This window comes from Bombina bombina, chromosome 4 (assembly GCF_027579735.1).
Source record: "Bombina bombina isolate aBomBom1 chromosome 4, aBomBom1.pri, whole genome shotgun sequence".
Lineage (NCBI taxonomy): Eukaryota > Metazoa > Chordata > Amphibia > Anura > Bombinatoridae > Bombina > Bombina bombina.
Window position 1 is genome coordinate 547,336,100 of NC_069502.1, and position 22,031 is coordinate 547,358,130.

The 22,031-nt window shown below is 40.8% G+C and overlaps 1 protein-coding gene across 1 annotated transcript in view; it reads right to left on the reverse strand.

Annotated features, from left to right (window-relative positions):
- The window catches only part of ME1 (malic enzyme 1), an 809,599-nt gene that overhangs the window by 542,421 nt on the left and 245,147 nt on the right, over positions 1 to 22,031 (reverse strand). The window lies entirely within an intron of this gene.

Below are 22,031 nucleotides of genomic sequence, written 5' to 3' on the forward strand. Positions count from 1 at the left end.
AAAAATAAGCAAAACTATACATTTTTACAAAAACACTCCCAGATGGGCTATATAAATGGATCGTCTACAAAACATTTATGCAAAGAAAAATCTAGAGTACACTGTCCCTTTAAAAGGGTCATAAAATAACTTATTTTTGTGCCACATTCTCTAGAGAGGCCACAAAGCAAATTCTGTAACATAACTGCTTCAAATTGCCAAACCAGCTAGTTTATTTACATAATTTGCTTTTCTGGCCTGCTAAGGAGTACAACATGATTTTACACAAAAGCAGGTGTTAAATGTCCTTGCATCTTCATCAAGGCTTAATGGATGGTCTTTATGCTAGACATTTCAGCCTGCATCTGTTTAGTTAATTGAATCAAGAACTCTAGAGTCTGTGCTTATTGGCAGATCTAGGTTACAACTGCAATGCATTTTATAATGCATTAAGAAAATGTAATGCTAAAAAAAAATCCACCACTGTCTTAAGATCTAATGTTACGGTTGCCTCCAGGCTGGCTGGAAGTTGGACCGTAGAAAAGGATGCTCCTAGCGCTCCCCAAAGGAGCAGCAGCACCGTAGACACTATAATTACTGCGTAGCCACCATCAGTAATGCAGACTCTATGAACCACCGCTGCTGGGCTTGTATCTCGCCGTCTGCTCTGCGCCCTGGACCTACGACCAGGCTCCAGTAGGTGAACCTCTTCCTTCTGTAGCAATCCCTGTAGCTAAGGGAGTATGAAGAGCATAGCAATCCCTGTAGTGATATAGCTGTCCCCTACAAACATGAGTCAAAGCTGCAAGTTAGAGGGTCAAAATAGGTCTGCTGTGCTGGAACACACAGCCTGGTTTTTATTGAGGTTACATGCAAACAGGACACTCTCAGGGGGAGGCATAAAATCCCCCATCACACATTTGATATTAGATAGAGAGACACTCCCTTTGGCAGGCCACAACATTACTTCAGCAGATAACAAGTTACACACAATAAAACAATGCAGTCCACCTTATCACTAGCAGTCTGATTAGACAATGGTAAGGTTTATCACTAAACCTAATTAGAGCTGATCCCAGCAAACTTGTATTTAGAATTGAACAAAATTAACTCTTAATGGCACACAATGAAACTGAACCAAGTGGGAGAAAGCCAGGGACAAGTCATTTCACAGGTCTGGGGACATAGTCTTAAAGGGGCATGGTTCACCAAAGTCACAATATGTCCCCAGACGGTTCTTAAAGGGCCCTACACACCCAATAAAAGTTAATATGTTCTCAGGGGCACAATCTTCCAGGGGCCAAATAGCAGTTTGTAACATATCTCCCCGTTTGGAGGGAGACTAACCAGGCACCTGACCTTCTGTCGGTCAGTGCCTAAGTTAGTCTCGCAACCCACCCACAAATAAACATTAGCAGCAAAGTAGCCCCCCCCCCACAATAAGTAGTACTGGCCTGTAGGTTCCAGGTTGTAGGATGAAAGTGTAGCATCCTCGGCCTTCCTGGCGCAGCTGGGCAAATAGCTGGTGGTACTTGGGGGGCAGAGGCCAGCGGCACTCTGCCCTGGTGCCAGCGCTTCTGCTGGGGTGAGGGGTTTGCAGGCCAGCCCTGTAACAAGGGGGTCTGTAGGGCAGAGGCCAGCAGCGTTCTGTCCTGATGCCAGCTCTTCTGCTGGGGTGAGGGGTTTGCAGGCCAGCCCTGACACAAGGGGGTCTGTAGGGCAGAGGCCAGCAGCGCTCTGTCCTAATGCCAGCTCTTCTGCTGGGGGCATTGGGGCATAGTCCTGCCCGGTGGCAAAGGGAACGTGGGGGTCAGTGGGGGTTAACATCTCCACTGTTAACCCTGGGCCCAAGTTAGGAGTTAGCTGGAGAATGGAGACTGGGCTCCCAATCCACTGCATCTCGCTCTGCTGATGGGGGACAGGAGCAACTGTCTCTGCACCCTGTGCTGTAAGTGCAGAAACCATGGTCCCATCTGCACGGTTGTGGGGCTTACTGTCTCCCCCTGTTGCGTTAAGCTGCCGCTGGGGAGAGGGGGTTACAAGCTCCTCTCCCATACATACTTCCAGCCGCTGGGGAATGGAGTCTGGGCTCCCAATTCCCTGCATATTCCTCTGCTGCTGGGGGACAGGACCAACTGTCTCTGCCCCCTGTAACTCAGCCTGCCGCTGGGGAATGGAGTCTGGGCTCCCAATTCCCTGCATATTCCTCTGCTGCTGGGGGACAGGACCAACTGTCTCTGCCCCCTGTAACTCAGCCTGCCACTGGGGAATGGAGTCTGGGCTCCCAATTCCCTGCAATTCACTCTGCTGCTGGGGGACAGGACCAACTGTCTCTGCCCCCTGTAACTCAGCCTGGCGCTGGGGAATGGAGTCTGGGCTCCCAATTCCCTGCAATTCACTCTGCTGCTGGGGGACAGGAGCAACTGTCTCTGCCCCCTGTGTTGTAAGTGCAGAGACCACGGTCCCATCTGCACGGTTGTGGGGCTTACTGTCTCCCCCTGGTGCGTTAAGCTGCCGCTGGGGAGAGGGGGTAACAAGCTCCTCTCCCATACATACTTCCAGCCGCTGGGGAATGGAGTCTGGGCTCACAATTCCCTGCATATTCCTCTGCTGCTGGGGGACAGGACCAACTGTCTCTGCCCCCTGTAACTCAGCCTGCCGCTGGGGAATGGAGTCTGGGCTCCCAATTCCCTGTATATTCCTCTGCTGCTGGGGGACAGGACCAACTGTCTCTGCCCCCTGTAACTCAGCCTGCCGCTGGGGAATGGAGTCTGGGCTCCCAATTCCCTGCAATTCACTCTGCTGCTGGGGGACAGGACCAACTGTCTCTGCCCCCTGTAACTCAGCCTGCCGCTGGGGAATGGAGTCTGGGCTCCCAATTCCCTGCAATTCACTCTGCTGCTGGGGGACAGGACCAACTGTCTCTGCCCCCTGTAACTCAGCCTGCCGCTGGGGAATGGAGTCTGGGCTCCCAATTCCCTGCATATTCCTCTGCTGCTGGGGGACAGGACCAACTGTCTCCGCCCCCTGTAACTCAGCCTGCCGCTGGGGAATGGAGTCTGGGCTCCCAATTCCCTGCAATTCACTCTGCTGCTGGGGGACAGGACCAACTGTCTCTGCCCCCTGTAACTCAGCCTGCTGCTGGGGAATGGAGTCTGGGCTCCCAATTCCCTGCAATTCACTCTGCTGCTGGGGGACAGGACCAACTGTCTCTGCCCCCTGTAACTCAGCCTGCCGCTGGGGAATGGAGTCTGGGCTCCCAATTCCCTGCATATTCCTCTGCTGCTGGGGGACAGGACCAACTGTCTCTGCCCCCTGTAACTCATTTTCTCGCTGGAGAGCAGGTGTCCATACCCCCAAACTCCACAGTTGGCGCTCAAAGGCTCGTGCTGCTTCGTTCTCAGTAGCCAATTTTCGGATGATTCGACTGACTACCTCCTGCGCAGGGTCTGGACCATATCGGACTAGCCGCCTCTTTACCTCTGGAACAAAATCAGCGCCCTCATAGCGACGGATCAGGTTGAGGTGCTCTTCACAGGGTTCTGACCAGTGTCTTGTCAGCTCCATGCTGCTGTAGGTAGGGACACTGCGCAGTGGCTAGCGTTGCCCTCAATAACTCTCCTACGATACCAGTGCTGTTGTGGTGCTGCTCCTTGCGCTAGGACGCTATCCAACCGCTGCCACCAAATGTTACGGTTGCCTCCAGGCTGGCTGGAAGTTGGACCGTAGAAAAGGATGCTCCTAGCGCTCCCCAAAGGAGCAGCAGCACCGTAGACACTATAATTACTGCATAGCCACCATCAGTAATGCAGACTCTATGAACCACCGCTGCTGGGCTGGTATCTCGCCGTCTGCTCTGCACCCTGGACCTACGACCGGGCTCCAGTAGGTGAACCTCTTCCTTCTGTAGCAATCCCTGTAGCTAAGGGAGTATGAAGAGCATAGCAATCCCTGTAGTGATATAGCTGTCCCCTACAAACATGAGTCAAAGCTGCAAGTTAGAGGGTCAAAATAGGTCTGCTGTGCTGGAACACACAGCCTGGTTTTTATTGAGGTTACATGCAAACAGGACACTCTCAGGGGGAGGCATAAAATCCCCCATCACACATTTGATATTAGATAGAGAGACACTCCCTTTGGCAGGCCACAACATTACTTCAGCAGATAACAAGTTACACACAATAAAACAATGCAGTCCACCTTATCACTAGCAGTCTGATTAGACAATGGTAAGGTTTATCACTAAACCTAATTAGAGCTGATCCCAGCAAACTTGTATTTAGAATTGAACAAAATTAACTCTTAATGGCACACAATGAAACTGAACCTAGTGGGAGAAAGCCAGGGACAAGTCATTTCACAGGTCTGGGGACATAGTCTTAAAGGGGCATGGTTCACCAAAGTCACAATATGTCCCCAGACGGTTCTTAAAGGGCCCTACACACCCAATAAAAGTTAATATGTTCTCAGGGGCACAATCTTCCAGGGGCCATAGTCATGAGGAAGGAGGCTGGCAAATAGGCTTCTCCAAAATCCAGGGAAGCAGGGCAATTTTCCATTTAAAGGGCCAGTTACAAATAGCAGTTTGTAACAATCTTATACTATTATATAGAAGAATTGCTAAAATAATGACTTCATTAGAAATATAAAATAAAACATTCATCCAAGAGAACACCCGATTCAAATAATAATGAAAACATGTTCAGCCAATTATAGAACCATTTTCATGACCCTCAATAAACAATGCTCCTTTAAACTGGTATTAATCTCATTAGTCCCTAGTGCTGCCAGTACTAGTTCGGTATATATCACAGTACTGTACCAACCTTCTTGAACTCAAGCAATGGAAATTATTACTAATAGAGAATAACTACAACATATGCTGTATAAGGGATTAGCATGGCAGGAACAATTATCTTCTGAATCATATTATATTACAGGGAACAACTGAGGACACTGGACCATTTTATTTTTAAAGATTAAAACAATTGATCAATTTCACAAGGCAATCTGTCAGATAGCCAGCTACCTAGATATCATGTATCTATTGTTGCTGAGTATGTTGCCATTTAAAGGGACAGTCTACTCCAAAACATTTTTTGTAAAGGATAGATAAATAACGCCTTTACTACCTATTCCCCATCTTTGCACAACCTACATTGTTATATTTATATGCTTTATAACCTTTAAACCTCTAAATTTCTTCCGGTCTCTAAGCATCTTGTGCATTTTATAGCTTTCCACAGCCAGACACAGCTAGTTCATGTGTGCCATATAGGAGTTATTCATGAGTCAGCATGAATCTAATCTAGATTACCGACAGCCCCTGCTAACTCACAAGTGGGGTGCACAAGCAGGGGGCAGCATTGCCCCAGCATTCAAAAACCACACATAGGGCTCAATTATCTAAACCTCACCAGATCAGATGTGTTTTTTGTTGCAGACCGTCGCAAGGGCTGCCCTGGTGGAATGATTGTAAAAAAGAAGGGGCAGTCCCTGCGAGTTGTGAGATGGCTCCTATTGAAAGTAATGGAGCTCGATGGATAGGGACACTTCGCTCCTTAGAGCGAAGTTAGCAAGGAGCACACTTTCAAAATTAAATCTTGCAGACATATAAATCACATTACATTGCTTTCTGCATATAGCTTCTTACATTCACCTATAATTTCATATGCAAGTGTTTTTCCTATTAGGATATTAAAGGGATAGTCTAGTCAAAATTAAACTTGCATGATTCAGATAGAGCATGCAGTTTTAAGCAACTTTTTAATTTACGCCTATTATCAATTTTTCTTCGTTCTCCAAGTATCTTTATTTGAAAAATCAAGAATGTAAGCTTAGGAGCCAGTCCATTTTTGGTTCAGCACCTGGATAGTGCTTGCTGATTGATGGCTTTATTCAGATACCAATCAGCAAGCGCTACCCAGGTGCTGAAACAAAAAGGGGCCTGCTCCTAAGCATACATTCTTGCTTTTTCAAATAAAGATACCAAGAGAACAAAGAAAAATTGATAATTGGAGTAAATTAGAAAGTTGAATAAAATTGAATGCACTATCTGAATCATGCAAGTTTAATTTTGACTAGATTATCCCTTTAAGTATTTGGAGTGCTTTGAGAAAAGCTTGCCACCTTTTAGTTGGCAAGAAAAAATGAGATCTTTAGTGTGAAAATCTTTAGAGAATTACGCTGGGATTAGAAAGACAATTTCATATATGGCCATAGAACACCGATGTTCAGCCCCTTTTACGAAAAAACAACAATTATGTACTTTATAATACTTTATTTATTTATTTTAAATTATGATTTACGCTGTGCATATTTAATACGATTTATTCCAGTGTTATTTTCATAGAAATTTTAAGTTTTTGGCAAAAAAAAAAAAATTTGGTGAAAAATTTAGTTACGATTTTTGCTGCACCTTAAAGGGATAGGAAAGTTAAAATGAAACTTGCATGATTCAGATAGAGTATGTAATTTTAAGACACTTTTAAATTCATTTCGATTTTCAAATGTGCTTTATTCTCTTTGCATCCCTTGTTAAAAAAGAATACGCACATATCACTAGTGGGAGCTGCTGCTAATTGGTGCCTGCACACATTTGTCTTTTGTGATTGGCTGACTAGATGTGTTCATCTTGCTGCCAGTAGTGCAATGCTGTTCCTTCACCAAAGGATAACAAGAGAACAAAGCAAATTGATAATGGAAGTAAATTGGGGTTTCCTATCCCTTTAACAATACAATTTCCCCCTGCTTATTTTTGTGTGATTGGTTCAAATCTTTGTTTTATATGATGTTTAAAATATTTTATTGTGCACTTTTCATAAGAAAATTCAGTATACGCCCCTTACGGAGACTACCTTTTTTCAGGGTAAAAAGTGACTTAAGATCATTCCACCAGGGAAATATAAGGACTGGCAAGCATTCTCTAATAATCTCACCAGCCCAGAGAGCTTTAGATCATGGGGCCCATAGAATCAGATTTTGATAGCAGATATGAACCATAGGCCCAACAAGACCAAAACCTCCTAAATGTGTAAGCTTAGTTTGAAAGGTAGTCTTATGCTTATCCCTGGCATTCTTGAAGTGTTTCTCATGACCACATCTATTAGAAGTTTATCCCATGAATCTACAACCATTAACTGGAGATTATGACCCCTTGTTTTGCGATTGCTCTTTTTGTGAAAAATACTTACTTAGACACAGTTTTATTAGGTCCCTTAATAATTATACTTGAAAGTTTCTATCATACAACCTCTTTCCATTCTCTCCTCTAAATTTTCCCACACATTCTGAGAGAGTCAATGAAGATTTGTATGAAAAAAATGGTTAATGGCTATGGCCCAAATCGTCGTTGGTGTTTGGTCTGTTGGAGCTGTGTATAATAAACATATATTTTGGATTATTTTGTGTGCTGCTATTACTTCTCTAGACTGTATGCATCAAGGGCTTTGTTGAGGAGCCCTTAATAGCTTTTGAACTCGTGAACTTTACACTTGTGCTGGATACCGTTGCTGTTTATCTACAATGCACCAACTGCCAGCTTTCTGAGATAGTGCGGTGTTTGAATGTCGGTGTGCAGGACACACGTAGCATAAGTGAAACTGTAATCATTCTAACACAAGGAAGTATATTGCAAAAATAGTTGTTTTCAAATTTGAAATTCTTTCATCCATTACTGACCATTAGATCCCTTTAATAAACATACAAAGATGTTCTAATGTTATACTGCCGTTTTCTGTGTAAAGAACTTTCTTTACAGAATAGGTAGATTTTTATTCAAAGGAAAGCATTCTTAGTAAATAAATCAAAACATCTGATTTCACCAAGCGCCAAATACAAAAATAGACATTACATATGAGCGTACAGAGCATAATAAACAAACTACAAAGAGAAGAGAGTTGCACTGAGCCTTGACACAGCTGCTACAGATTTATAATACAATTCACAAGATTTCAGCAGCTACAGTTCTTGTTAGAACATAAAATGGATATGTCCTATATATTAAATGTAGTAGAAAATGTAAAGTATTTAATGGCGCGATAATCCAGATACATTACAGTACTACAAAAGGTCCTTATTCATTATGTTTTTTTACTTGACATAACATTTAACAGTAATAATTTATTTGGGATTTTATACGTTTTTGATTGGTCCAGAGGTATATCACTGTGTTACGTTTTATTGTACAGTAATTATATTAGCTAGTTTAGCTAATGGCTATTGGTGCTAACATTACAGGAACATGGAAATACTTTCTAATTACCTTCTACAATCCCTTCTGTTTGGTATCATTGTTTTGAAGCTTATTTCCTTTTAATGAAAGCATAATGATGTAGACTCATGAGGATTCAGGGGTGCACTTGCATTGAGAGCTATTTGTAGAACATTGTTACAAATAATGCTGCCATATAGTGCTCAAGACACCTGCACATTCCCGAGGATATCTAGGTCCGCATGGAAAGAGGCACTTTTTTAATAAAAGGACACAAAAAAAAATCTAATTCCAATTTACTTTGTTCACTGCTCCATAACCTGTCCGCCTGCTCTGAGGCGGTGGACAGACATCGCCGGAAAACAACCCGATCGAATACAATCGGGTTGATTGACACCCACTGCTGGCGGCCGATTGGCCACGAATCTGCATTTACCAGAACTGCTGGTGCAATGATAAATGCCGCTCGCACAATCATTAAAAGTTTAAAAGGACATTAAAGTCAAAATGAAAAGGGACAGTTTAAACTAGAATGTTTATTGTTTAAAAAGACAGATAATCCCTTTATTATCCATTCCCCAGTTTTGCATTACCAGTTGCATTAATATACTTTTGACAGACATGCATTTTAGCCAATCGATACTGACTCATAAATAACTCCATGGGAGTGAGCACAATATTGTCTATATGGCAGACATGAACTAGCGCTATCTAAATGTGAAAAACTGTAAAAATGCACTGAGATAAGAGGCGGCTTTCAAGGGCTTAGAAATTAGCATATGAGCTTACCAAGGTTTAGCTTTCAACAAAGAATACCAAGAGAACAGAGCAAATTTGATGATAAAAAGTAAAATGGAAAGTTGTTTAAAATTGTATGCTCTATCATGAAAGTTTAAATTTTGACTAGACTGTCCCTTTAAAATTCATCTATTAAGATAGAGCACATATCTGTGCTTAGGTAAGAGTCTTCACTAGTGTTATTGGAGGTGTAGGTGACAGAATTGGATTCTTGCTCTAAAGCAAAAAGAAGTATTGTGATTTATCCTTCATCGGATTATGGAGGCCGAGAATGTAAGTATAATAACTTAACTGTATAGGTTTTTATTGTGTTCTTTTGACATTCTTTATTAAAAATCATAGCTAGGTAGGCTCAGGAGCAGCAATGCACTACTGAGAGCTAGCTGGTGATTGGTGGCTATACACATATGCCTCCTGTCATTGGCTCACTAGTTGTGTTCAGCTGTCTCCCAGTAGCACACTGCTGCTCTGGAGTAGGCAAACAGAGCAATAATAAAATTAGAGCATTTTCTTTTTACACTTGTATGTCTTTCCCATGTGCCTTTAAATAACGGTACTGATAAGGGTCTGAAGGATAAATTTTAGCAACAAATGAAAACCTAAGGGATCTAAGGCTAGCTCGACTCAAGAACTAATTATCAAGAAGTTGATTTTCTAGATAAAAAAGGTGTTACATAGCAATTTACTTGGCAAAGTATATATGTCAATTAAAATGACCAATACAACATTTTCAAACCTTAAAGAGACAGTTTCTGCCACTTTTTATTCAAAATTGTCCCCCAAAACGGCAAACCACAATAATCACAACTGTCAGCTGCATAGTCTAAGTAAACAACCATGTGAAGCTTTTTTAAGAAAACTAGCCGAGTTCACAAAGGTTAAAATTAAAATATAATTAAAAACGTGTAATAGATTGTGCACTAAAGAATATAGTCCCAAATTAAAATGAGCCACCATCTGGTAATCTTCCTCTGCTTTCTAAAGACCTCAAATAGAAGAAAATGACTAAAAAAAAATGCTGAAGTATGCAATTAACTTTTACATTGATATGTATGAAAAGTTGTACTCACATTCTTCTGAGCTTGTAACTCAGCTCTAAAGTATAACAGCACAAATGTAGCCTTCCCTTCACAGGCTCAAAGGCACACACAGGAATAGAATAGGCTAAAAGCAAATGTATTCATTAAAAAAGAACTTGTCACTTGGGTACTTACCATATACAACTGCTATACAATGAAATACAAAGATGCCGTATCCCCAGGGTTAGTATGACAGGTAAATGCAGTTCAAATGGTAAATCCCACCTACCTGGTGACGTCAATCCACTGCATCCGATATACATTTCACCATACCGGCTTTATCAAGGATAAAGCCTGTATGGTGAAACATACATCGTCGGCAGTGGACTTACGTCACCAGGAGGGTGGGACTTACCATTTGAACAGCATTTACCTGTAGCAGTTTTATATTGTGACAACCTTGTACTTGGCTTAATTTATGCGTCCTTCACAAAAATAATTCTACCCGATTCCAGCCATGCTGAAGCACCCGCAGATTATCACCAATCCTCCACCAAATTTCACAGTGGGTGCGAGACACTGTAGCTTGCAGGTCTCTCCATATCTCTGTCTAACCATTAGACGACTAGGTGTTGGGCAAAGCTTTGATCTGATGAAAGATCTAATTTTGATCTGAAATGTCATCCAATAAATCTGACACCTTTCTGTGACAATCCTGTGAGCGGATCATTTTTTGCTTCAACTACTGATACCAATGCTGCAGGAGGGAGGATTCGTTCTTTTCATAGTATGTATGTATATATTATGCCGTAATCCAAAATCGTGTTTATGTCATCGTGTGAACGTTTTCGGGGTGTGACCTTGTCATCAGACAAATGACAAAAAGAACAACCTGTGTACTTACCAAATTCTACTATTTAAAGGATGATGTCTGTATGCCGCCAGCTCCTGCGGGAGACCGCGGTCCGAAAGCCAGATGTGACCTCTTTGATGTCATCACGTCAGGCTCCGGCGGCGTATCAGAACATTATTGGCTAAACAAAGTATAAACATAAGCGGTTGCCAAGGTGATACACGGAGTGATCATACTATAGTGTACAATAGTGGTGTACTCATTTGCATATAGTGTTCATTGTACAGTGATCATAATAGAGTGATATATATATATATATATATATATATATATATATATAAAATCAAGCAACCAGTGGCTTACCCAGGACGACAGAGACAGCCCAGGTATAGGAAACCGACTAATCTTACTACAGTGAACAGCTCGGGAGCAAGTTCAGAGGAGGATCAGACACCTAATAGATCCAACAAATAACCAATTCACACCACTGGGGTTACCACACAATCAAAAAATGAGGAAGGCCAAGGCCACATCCCAGAAGGGGTGGCTACAAGGGGCAAACCACCCAACCAGCAGACACAAATATAGTGGTAAACCTCAGCAATAGGAAGGACCCTAACAGAGATAGAAACTAGGGTCCTGAATAAAGAACTTACTTTCATACCCACATGTGGTACGGATAACTTTGCCCTCTTTGTGGATCTCCAGAAATTCCAGAGACAATTAAAACAGAGTACTTTGGAAATACTACCACAACAGAACAACAAAGATTCAAGATGAAATCTACATTTGATCCCACCAGCTCTAGCCCTAGTATCTGCACTTATCAATGCCTAACACAAGACAAAATGGCAAACTGTATACAACAGAACAAAAGCACAGGATACAACAATCTCTCTAAAGTTGAACGCCAGGCGGTGAAAACTCTCGACAAGGACCAGAATATCATCATACGTTAGGCGTATAAAGGAGGGGTCATAGTGATCCTCAATTATAAAGATTACCAAGAAGAAGCACTATCACAGTTGGTTGGCAACTGCTGAGATAAGTACTCCCAACATTTTACTGGAGATTACTGCTGATATAATAATAAATTATAATGTAAACCTAGTATATACTAACATATAATTTGGAAACACGGCTGATGATTATTATCTTTATCACATTCATATAATATATTTTTTAGTAAATTAGAATTATTATCTAGAAGGGGGCGGAGCCAACTATCAATGAGACAAGACACACATTTTCAGAGCTCCTAAAACATCTCACAATTTTAAAGGATTTATTGCATATTTTACTTTTTTTTTTACCCCACCCTGCAGTTTCATGGGGAAGGCTATCTTTTTGCTGCATTGAAGGCAACTTAGCAGTACTAAATACTTCTATAGACCCTGTCTCTAATCTTTTCTGACACGCTGCACGTGTGTAATCATGGCTGTGCTCATTCTCAACCAGATAATGGAACTTTTGGAGCGCCACAACGAAGCGCTTTTAAACACAATAGCTGAGGCTTTCAAGCCCCGCAATACATATATTGCCACCTCAGAAGTTTTGGCCGAATGTGAGAAGAGGCGCTCAGAAACTGCAGTTGAGCCGCGACAGTCGCCATCTTGGATGAAAACATCAGAGCACTTCTCACTGCTCCATGGCTTGGAGGTCACAGAAGAGCAGAGGGATGGCGAGGCATCAGACACTACTAACGAGCTACATGGCTTTCACCCGGGTGCGCCCTATCAAGACATCAGAGTAGTGGTACAACTGACAGCTATATCCCAGAGCAGTAAAGAGTGGAATCGGCCACGTGAGCTGCATATGACTGTAACCTACTGGGCAGCCTATCGAAGCCCCTATGAGGTACTGCATTATTTTTTTCCATCGCCCCCTGCACAAGTCGACGTCAGATGTGGCATAGGCTAAGCTATTAAATGGGTCTGAACTTCTTTTGCCGTTTTGATTACAAGATCTCACAGCACTTTCTTTCCTGGGAGTACGTACCTCGTAGTACCTTGTAGTTTTATACCTTCTCTATAAACTTAGTTAAAGGACTCTATTTTCAACTTTGCATCCTGCATGTGTTTGGCTGCCGTGACTGTATGGTGGCATCTAATGTTTGAGTTCCATGAGGACCACGTCTACCGGGGATTTACAACTTATACAAAGCAAACTGAAACAGGACTTAGATAGAAAAAGGACATAATGCATCTTTTTATTAAGACCTACCTCTTTTTCTAACCTGAAGATGTTTGTTGTCAATTAGTTACTCGTACCATTCTTTCTAATGTTTATCATTAATAACCTGCTAGATGCCTCTAGATATCCATGTGTTTGGTTAGCAGTACACGCCAAATTGAGAGTCATTTTCTTGCATTCCTCACTAAAAGTCTTCTCCCCTGAGTCATAATGTGTTTGTACTAATATGCTTAGCCTATAGGTGTTGAGAATTTGAGTACACGGACTCATACCTTTAGTGACGTTTAAAGTGCTGGAGAGATGATGTTTATGTGCAATTAGCCTATAGCTACAATCCATATATAGATTATTACCATTCACATAAGTAACCCCTAGGTCTAAGCAAGCACATCTTTGAAATCTAGTGCTAAAAATCAAACATGTCTCTTATGCTGATCAAATGTCCTTTGTTATCTCTTTTGCAGTTTTAACCCATTGAGACTTTAGCTTGTATGATTATTCAGTTCTGTTTCATGCTTAAGAGACTTAAGGGCACTCATTGTACTATATATGTGCTTAACTTTTAGGATTTCTTCCTACAGGGTTATAAATGTACTACTCCACAATGTTTGTTTAAAGTTAACACTGAGTTTATATGTTATGCTACATATGAGCCTCCATTATAGTCACTACACAGCTATATTTTGGTTAAAATCAGCAGCCTGCATCGGTATTCTCAACTTACTATAATCTTAGCTGTTTATTATCAGGTTAATGTCTGGTAAAGTTTCACATAATGTGTAGTGTTGTTCATATAAATATTGTTCCTTTGCTCAATAATGTTCAAGGTTTCCTTTAGTTACTGTTATGGGAACTTTTTCTACAGCAGCTGGAGCTTAGGCTCATACTAAAAAAAAATTATTATTTTTTTTTCCATTCTTTATTCTTACCACTTTCCCTATTTTTGTAGGGTAGAATAAGGCACACTTATATCTACTTAAACCTAATTTATGTTACGCTACAGTATTTTGTATGAAGGTTGCTAATATATACGACTACCTTGTTGCATATACACTTAATATGAGTTAGGATCCAGCCGACCACTTATAGATCTTATGTATATACATTTCTTGCACACCCTATACAGTTAATGGACACTGAGGATTGAAATAAAATTTGATATGTTGTCCCCTACCATCCTGAATGCTCCTAAGGCTTGGGTATCTGCGGCCGAGATATCTGAGCCTCCTCATTTTTATTCTTATAGACGTGATAGGCAACATATCTATGGAAAGAAGACCAATTAGTTAGATGGCAAATACCAATATCCACCATTAGATATGTGTATAGGCCCTTGCAGATAATTCCAGATTTTTGCTTTTCATCAGAACCTATATACTACTGTGTGTAACCTACCACCTACGCATTTAACATGTTTGCTAATGCAGGCTGGTCCTGCATTTTATATAGTTTCCCTCCTCATGGTGCCAGAGATGAACTACGTAACTTTCACTAAATTTATTCATTAAGATTTTTTTTTAAGTATATATAGTCCCTTTCACGCTCATATTAGTAACCCATGTTCTTAGATGACTTCTCACATTGATGTGGTGCCTTGTTTCATTAAAGAGCGTTTACTTTGAATTATAATATAAAAAGCTTCCTAAGCTGCATGTTTCTCACACCATATTTAATTTACCACCTCATCCCCTCCCCCCCCAATAATACACCTCTTAACTTAGGAGGGTTAACTATACGGCTTCTCTTACCTATTCCGTAACCTGCCTACCTACCCACCATAAATACCACCATAACTATCTATATAATATATCCTGCTAGACGCAACATACCCACATACTTATATCCAACCCTACCTATAGTCAATATAAAAAAAGAGGTTTGTTCTATGGCCCAAATGTGGTCTCTTTTACTCCATACTAACCTTCACTAGCTATTTTATTTCGCTTATGATTGAGGCCCATGAGAGGCCTCTAGAGTTCATTAGAAGGTTCATATTTGAATTGGCATATCACAACTGTAAACTAGAGATGTTCATCAATGCTTGTTCTCTTTCTAGATTGTTTGTATACACTCAACATTGTAATGTACTTGACATTCTTTGCAATGACTACTTGTACATACTGTTTCTTTTTTTTTCATTCTGTGATTTGCTTTTTGAAACCTCAATAAAAATTAAAAAAAAAAAAGAATTATTATCTAGAAGAAAAATATATATTTTTCTAATATTTTAAAATTATTTTTTTCGTTAGTCAAAATTGTATTAGCGTTTTAATTTAACCAAATACTAAGCCAAAATAATGTCTGTTACTAAAAGTGAATCAATTGTATCTGTACTCAGTGTTGAAATATGTTCCCCAAAATTACCCCTCACTAAGGGCGACGTCCTTAAAAGGACGCTATAGGCCACATTAAAAATAGGTGCAAAATTGTGTTTTATTTAAATTATTATATTGATATGCTTGCAACTAGGGCCAAAAACATTGCTATTGATAATGGAAGGTGGAATGAAAAAAGTGAATTATTCCAAAAATTATAAAAATTAATCAATGTAAAATTTTTGAAAAGCGAGATGAGCCAATACTAAAACCCTGGCCCCTTGTAATATGCATTATTGACGAAATGTCCACCCACCTTATAGAAAAGGAATTGCAATTACAGGAGCTAGAAGATGTTATTCACTCATCACGCAAATGCGAAGAGAATTTAGAAATAGCCAAAAATAAAATTGTCACATTTAACCAAGACATGGATGGCCACCTTAGATAAACGGAACCAAAAACTAATCACTAAAATAAAAGGTTTAAATAAACAACTCGCAGAGAACCAAAGAGAGTTAAGTGAATTAAAAAGGCAATAATTGCCATAATGAAACCCCCTCTCTTGATAGTGAAAATAATGAAAATAATAATGCAGGTATTTTAAAAACCCTAAAAGAATTTATGAGAAATGAGCTGCAGAGTATCAGGGAAGAATTTAAACAAAGGGCCCCTATTGGTTCAGAGGTAAACTTCCCACAAAGACAGTCACCTCATGCTTTAAATTCAGGGAACTGCTACACTTTGGAGGGGGAGGGGAGTGATGATAATAATGAGCCAAGGGGTGGAGCCAGCTATCCAGATAGTCCACATAATACTAATGTACGTAAGGGGTCTCCCCATAGTAAATATCGGGCAGATAGTGGGCGCTCCAGTCCCAAAAATAAGGTCCCTAGGAAAGCCCAAGATACAGCTAATAAGGTATATGACACCCCGAAAATAATTACACATTCTTAAGTGCTGCAGTACCTAAATTTTCCAGCAAGGGAACCAACTCTATAATTGACCACTTAGAGGCCTATGAAAATGCTTTATTCATAATGAATGTTAATAGTGAGCAGTCAAAAATTCAATTTCTGCCCTGGATATTTGAGGGTAAACATCACAAGTTCTTTGCTTCACTAAAGGATAAGAATATTCATTCCTGGAGTGAAACAAAGCAACAGTGCAAAAAAGGAGTTTGAGCAATATTGCACGAAAACAGCCGCTAAAATAGCCGTATACAGTTTAAAATGTGGCGCGAATCAAAGCCCTATAGAATTCCTTTCTGCACTAAAAAGTGCATACAGTATGGCCGAAGACTACCCCATATTTGAAAGCTCAGAATTTGTGAATTTGTTTTACGAAGCATTGCCCGCGCACATCAAAATTAATTTAGCTAGAGATTTTGATGAGAACTGCTCATCGGCCTGGCTGTTCAAAGAGAGTATAAATATATAATATATACATATATATATTTATTCAGCAGTCCGGTAAACAGGGGGTTAAAAAGGAACCAAGGCCCAGACCTAAAAATGTGGCAGAAACTAGGGCGTCACCTAGCCCCTCAACTTAAAGTCCAAAAAAAAAAAACTTATGTGGAAGTGGCCTGAGAAAACAGGTCTTCCCCACAAAGTTTTAACTCTGCCCCTCTCCCATCAAGGGCTGAGGTGCAGAGAGAATATACTCAAAATGGGGGGCATACCCAGGCAAATAGTTATCCCCAAAGAGATGAACACCCACAAGGTAATCGGTATCCCCGTAAAATTAAATACCAAAAGTGGCAAAAATACTCTCAGGGTAACCAGACACCCCAAGTAAATAGTGCTCCCCAATATATTAATGCTGAACAAGTTGAACCCCAAAGACAACCACGTCTATATAGAAACAATAAATATGATTCTGAGGGATCCCAAGAATCAAGGAATCAGTACCCTGGTATATAAAAAAAAAATATATCGTTCCATGGATAAAAAGAACTTGTACAATCAAGTGGGCTAACTAAGTACGTAGTTAAATCATTTATGCACACTATTTACTAATATGAGTCAAGCTTTGACGTCTCAGCACCCTAATAATCCTTTTTTAGGGGTACAGCCAGTGGCCTGAAGGGTACACAGGCACAGTCATAAATACTCCGGTATAACCTGAGGGAGAGGGGAGAGATATACCAAATAAAATGATAAATGTCAATAATGGTACTAATCATGTTCTCTCCCTACAGCCGAGAAACAGACATTCTAGCCGTGATGATAAGCAACCTCAGCCGGGAAGCTCTAACAAACCTCTTCTTTTGCAGTGGTCCCCTAACCTTATTCCCACAGATGCAGTACATAGGAAACCAGTCAGCCCTATTATAGGGGAAATGAAAGGCGAGGGTGAAAATTCTCCTACACACAGCTAAATGAGCTAACACCCCACACACCTAAACTAAAGGAATTTGATTGTTCACTAAATAGGTGACTCTCTCGAAGTTTGGGGTACTGCATGGTTAAAGCTGGGGAACAGGGTAATAAGACACCCTGTCATTATAGTGGATCTGCCAACTGATCGTTTAATAATTGGTAGTGATCTCCTGAAACGATTAAGCACCATAATTGATTGTATAAATAATATAATTTGGTCACAAGACCTATTAATTATGAGCGGTCCCGCATATCTCGCACCAGACATAACTGTCACGTGGTGGAAGAGAAGCCAGATACTGTGGAGATTCATTTCAGGAATGACACCATACCTGAAGTAACCATCCTACAAAACGGATAATCAGATTCCCCTAAGTGGCTCTGATGGTAATATTTAAAAAATTTCACCTGGAAAGATAGCCAATATTTCCCTAGACGGCCATGTATTAACCATATCTCTCCACAAGGGGGACCCTAAATCCCTAAAGGGGGAGATCACTAAAGATGATCTATATATCCCTATGCAAGTGCATGACCTCAAGTATGCCAAATTGAACTTAAAACAGGAAGCTAGCTATATAAGCGAAGGATTATTGGCGCAGATAGCTGAACCTAAGGTGATTAAATATCTTTCTTCCAAAGATCTCTGGGTCCGTGACCTGGATGATGACAAATCTGAAAGCTATAATGTCACAGCTAAATGTTAATTATCTATCTCCATAGGTAATAAATCAGAGAAGCACCTGTTTTTAGTTTTAAATTATCCCTACAATCAAATATACATTGGCAATTATCTCTTACATAGGTATCCCATACAAATAGATTTGATTAACCTTGCCTCTGGAGCAGGTTAAAGGGGGACCCTAAAGTATTTCAGGATGAAAATGCAGTACTGAAATCAATTCAGCAAATGCCATATGCTGTGAATATGCAGGTGTCTAACGATGTTGTAATCCCTGCTGGGGCTGATAAATTCCTCTTATCCTTACAGGTAGAAAGAGGTCAGAAATTAAAAACTTTTGGAACACTAATATGCATCTCCCATAGAATGCAAAATCGGGGTATAACAATGACCCATACTCCCATTGTAAATATTGGAACGATTCCAATACATGTTATTGTGCATAACATTACCCCACAGGATATCACCTTATCCAAGGGAACTACCATAGGATATGCGCTGGAATGGAGTTATTATACTTTTGGATTCCGAAATAATATAATTAGGCTAATACCTGAAGAATACTTAACTGAAGAACAGTTAATAGAACAATCCTTTGCGTCTATGCCAGAGGGATTGTTTACAATTCAGTCTATTTTTCCCTTCAGATCAGAGGAAGGCAACTGTAAAATTGAAGAAGCTTCCCTAGTATTTGATCAGCCGATTAAAGAGCAAGAATACCCCAATACCCAGAATCATGGGGGCAATGTAAATTATAATCAAGGGATCTCACCTCTAGGTTGGAAGAAGCTTATGAGATAGGACAGCCTAAAATCTTTCTAGGATTTCAGCAAATAGTCTAAGAGCAAATCTCCTTAGCTAATGGCTGTTCCAGTGATGATGAACGCCGACAGCTACGAGAACTCCTGATGTAGTACAAGGATATTTTTGCTAGGGATTCTTATGACTGTGGGACTACAGACCTGCACATTGCAAGAATCCAAACATATCCCAATGCACCACCTGTCTTTGTTCAACAATACAGACTTCCTTTAGCCTCATATGATTCTCTTGCAGAAATTATAAAGAACCTGGAAAAAAGGGTTATCATCAGACAGGTGCATAGCTCTTATAACAATCCTATTCTAGGTGTTCTTAAGCCCAATGGGCAATGGCGTTTGTGTGCTGACTTAAGACAGCTAAACAAACAAGTATACATGTCTGGCTGGCCTGTGCCATACATTGACCAGTGCCTAGCACAGATACAGGGATCCAAAATATTCACTCCCATTGATTGTGCACAGGGATGTTGGACCATAAAGGTACATGAGGAAGACTATTATAAGCTTGCATTCTTATTCCAAAAGGTCCAGTATGCATTCCAAAGGCTCCCATTTGGATACATAAATTCAGGACATGAATTTGCTGTATTCATGCATAAGGCTATGCCTGAAAAGGGGGACATTATCCTATGTTGATGATGTTTTGATCAAAAGCACTTTAAAAACGTCCTTAGTCAACTTAAAAGGGCAGGTGTCAAATTATCCCTACAAAAAGCTCAATGGTGACGCACTCGTGTAAAACTTCTTGGAAAATGAAGTTACTTCTGAAGGGTTAAATCCTCAGAAGAAAAAGGTGGAAGCTCTAATAAATTCTAAGAACCCAACTAACTTAAATGAATTAAGATCATTCCTGGTTATGAAAAAACAAAATTTATGCTTACCTGATAAATTCATTTCTCCTGTAGTGTGGTCAGTCCACGGGTCATCATTACTTCTGGGATATTATCTCCTCCCCTACAGGAAGTGCAAGAGGATTCACCCAGCAGAGCTGCTATATAGCTCCTCCCCTCTACGTCACCTCCAGTCATTCGACCAAAGGACCAACGAGAAAGGAAAAGCCCAAGGGTGTAGTGGTGACTGGAGTATAATCCAAAAATTTTTTTAGCCTGCCATAAAAAACAGGGCGGGCCGTGGACTGACCACACTACAGGAGAAATGAATTTATCAGGTAAGCATAAATTTTGTTTTCTCCTGTTAAGTGTGGTCAGTGCACGGGTCATCATTACTTCTGGGATACCAATACCAAAGCAAAAGTACACGGATGACGGGAGGGACAGGCAGGCTCTTTATACGGAGGGAACCACTGCCTGAAGAACCTTTCTCCCAAAAACAGCCTCCGAAGAAGCAAAAGTGTCAAATTTGTAAAATTTGGAAAAAGTATGAAGAGAAGACCAAGTTGCAGCCTTGCAAATCTGTTCAACAGAAGCCTCATTCTTAAAGGCCCAAGTGGAAGCCACAGCTCTAGTAGAATGAGCTGTAATTCTTTCAGGAGGCTGCTGTCCAGCAGTCTCATAGGCTAATAGTATTATGCTACGAAGCCAAAAAGAGAGAGAGGTAGCCGAAGCTTTTTGACCTCTCCTCTGGCCAGAATAAACGACAAACAGGGAAGACGTTTGACGAAAATCCTTAGTTGTCTGTAGATAAAATTTCAGGGCACAGACTACATCTAGATTGTGTAGCAGACGTTCCTTCTTCGAGGAAGGATTAGGACACAAAGATGGAACAACAATCTCTTGATTGATATTCCTGTTAGTGACCACCTTAGGTAGGAACCCAGGTTTAGTACGCAGAACTACCTTGTCTGAATGAAAAATCAGATAAGGAGAATCACAATGTAAGGCAGATAACTCAGAGACTCTTCGAGCCGAAGAAATAGCCATTAAAAACAGAACTTTCCAAGATAACAACTTGATATCAATGGAATGAAGGGGTTCAAACGGAACACCCTGTAAAACATTAAGAACTAAGTTCAAACTCCATGGCGGAGCAACAGTTTTAAACACAGGCTTGATCCTAGCTAAAGCCTGACAAAAAGCTTGAACGTCCGGAACTTCTGACAGACGTTTGTGTAAAAGAATGGACAGAGCTGAAATCTGTCCCTTTAAGGAACTAGCGGATAAACCCTTTTCTAAACCTTCTTGTAGAAAAGACAATATCCTTGGAATCCTAACCTTACTCCATGAGTAACTCTTGGATTCGCACCAATATAAGTATTTACGCCATATTTTATGGTAAATCCTTCTGGTAACAGGCTTCCTAGCCTGTATTAAGGTATCAATAACTGGCTCAGAAAACCCACGTTTTGATAAAATCAAGCGTTCAATTTCCAAGCAGTCAGCTTCAGAGAAGTTAGATTTTGATGTTTGAATGGACCCTGGATCAGAAGGTCCTGTTTCAGAGGTAGAGACCAAGGCGGACAGGATGACATGTCCACTAGATCTGCATACCAAGTCCTGCGTGGCCATGCAGGTGCTATTAGAATCACTGATGCTCTCTCCTGTTTGATTCTGGCAATCAATCGAGGAAGCATCGGGAAGGGTGGAAACACATAAGCCATCTTGAAGGTCCAAGGTGCTGTCAGAGCATCTATCAGAACCGCTCCCGGATCCTTGGATCTGGACCCGTAGCGAGGAAGCTTGGCGTTCTGACGAGACGCCATGAGATCTATCTCTGGTTTGCCCCAACGTCGAAGTATTTGGGCAAAGACCTCCGGATGAAGTTCCCACTCCCCCGGATGAAAAGTCTGACGACTTAAGAAATCCGCCTCCCAGTTCT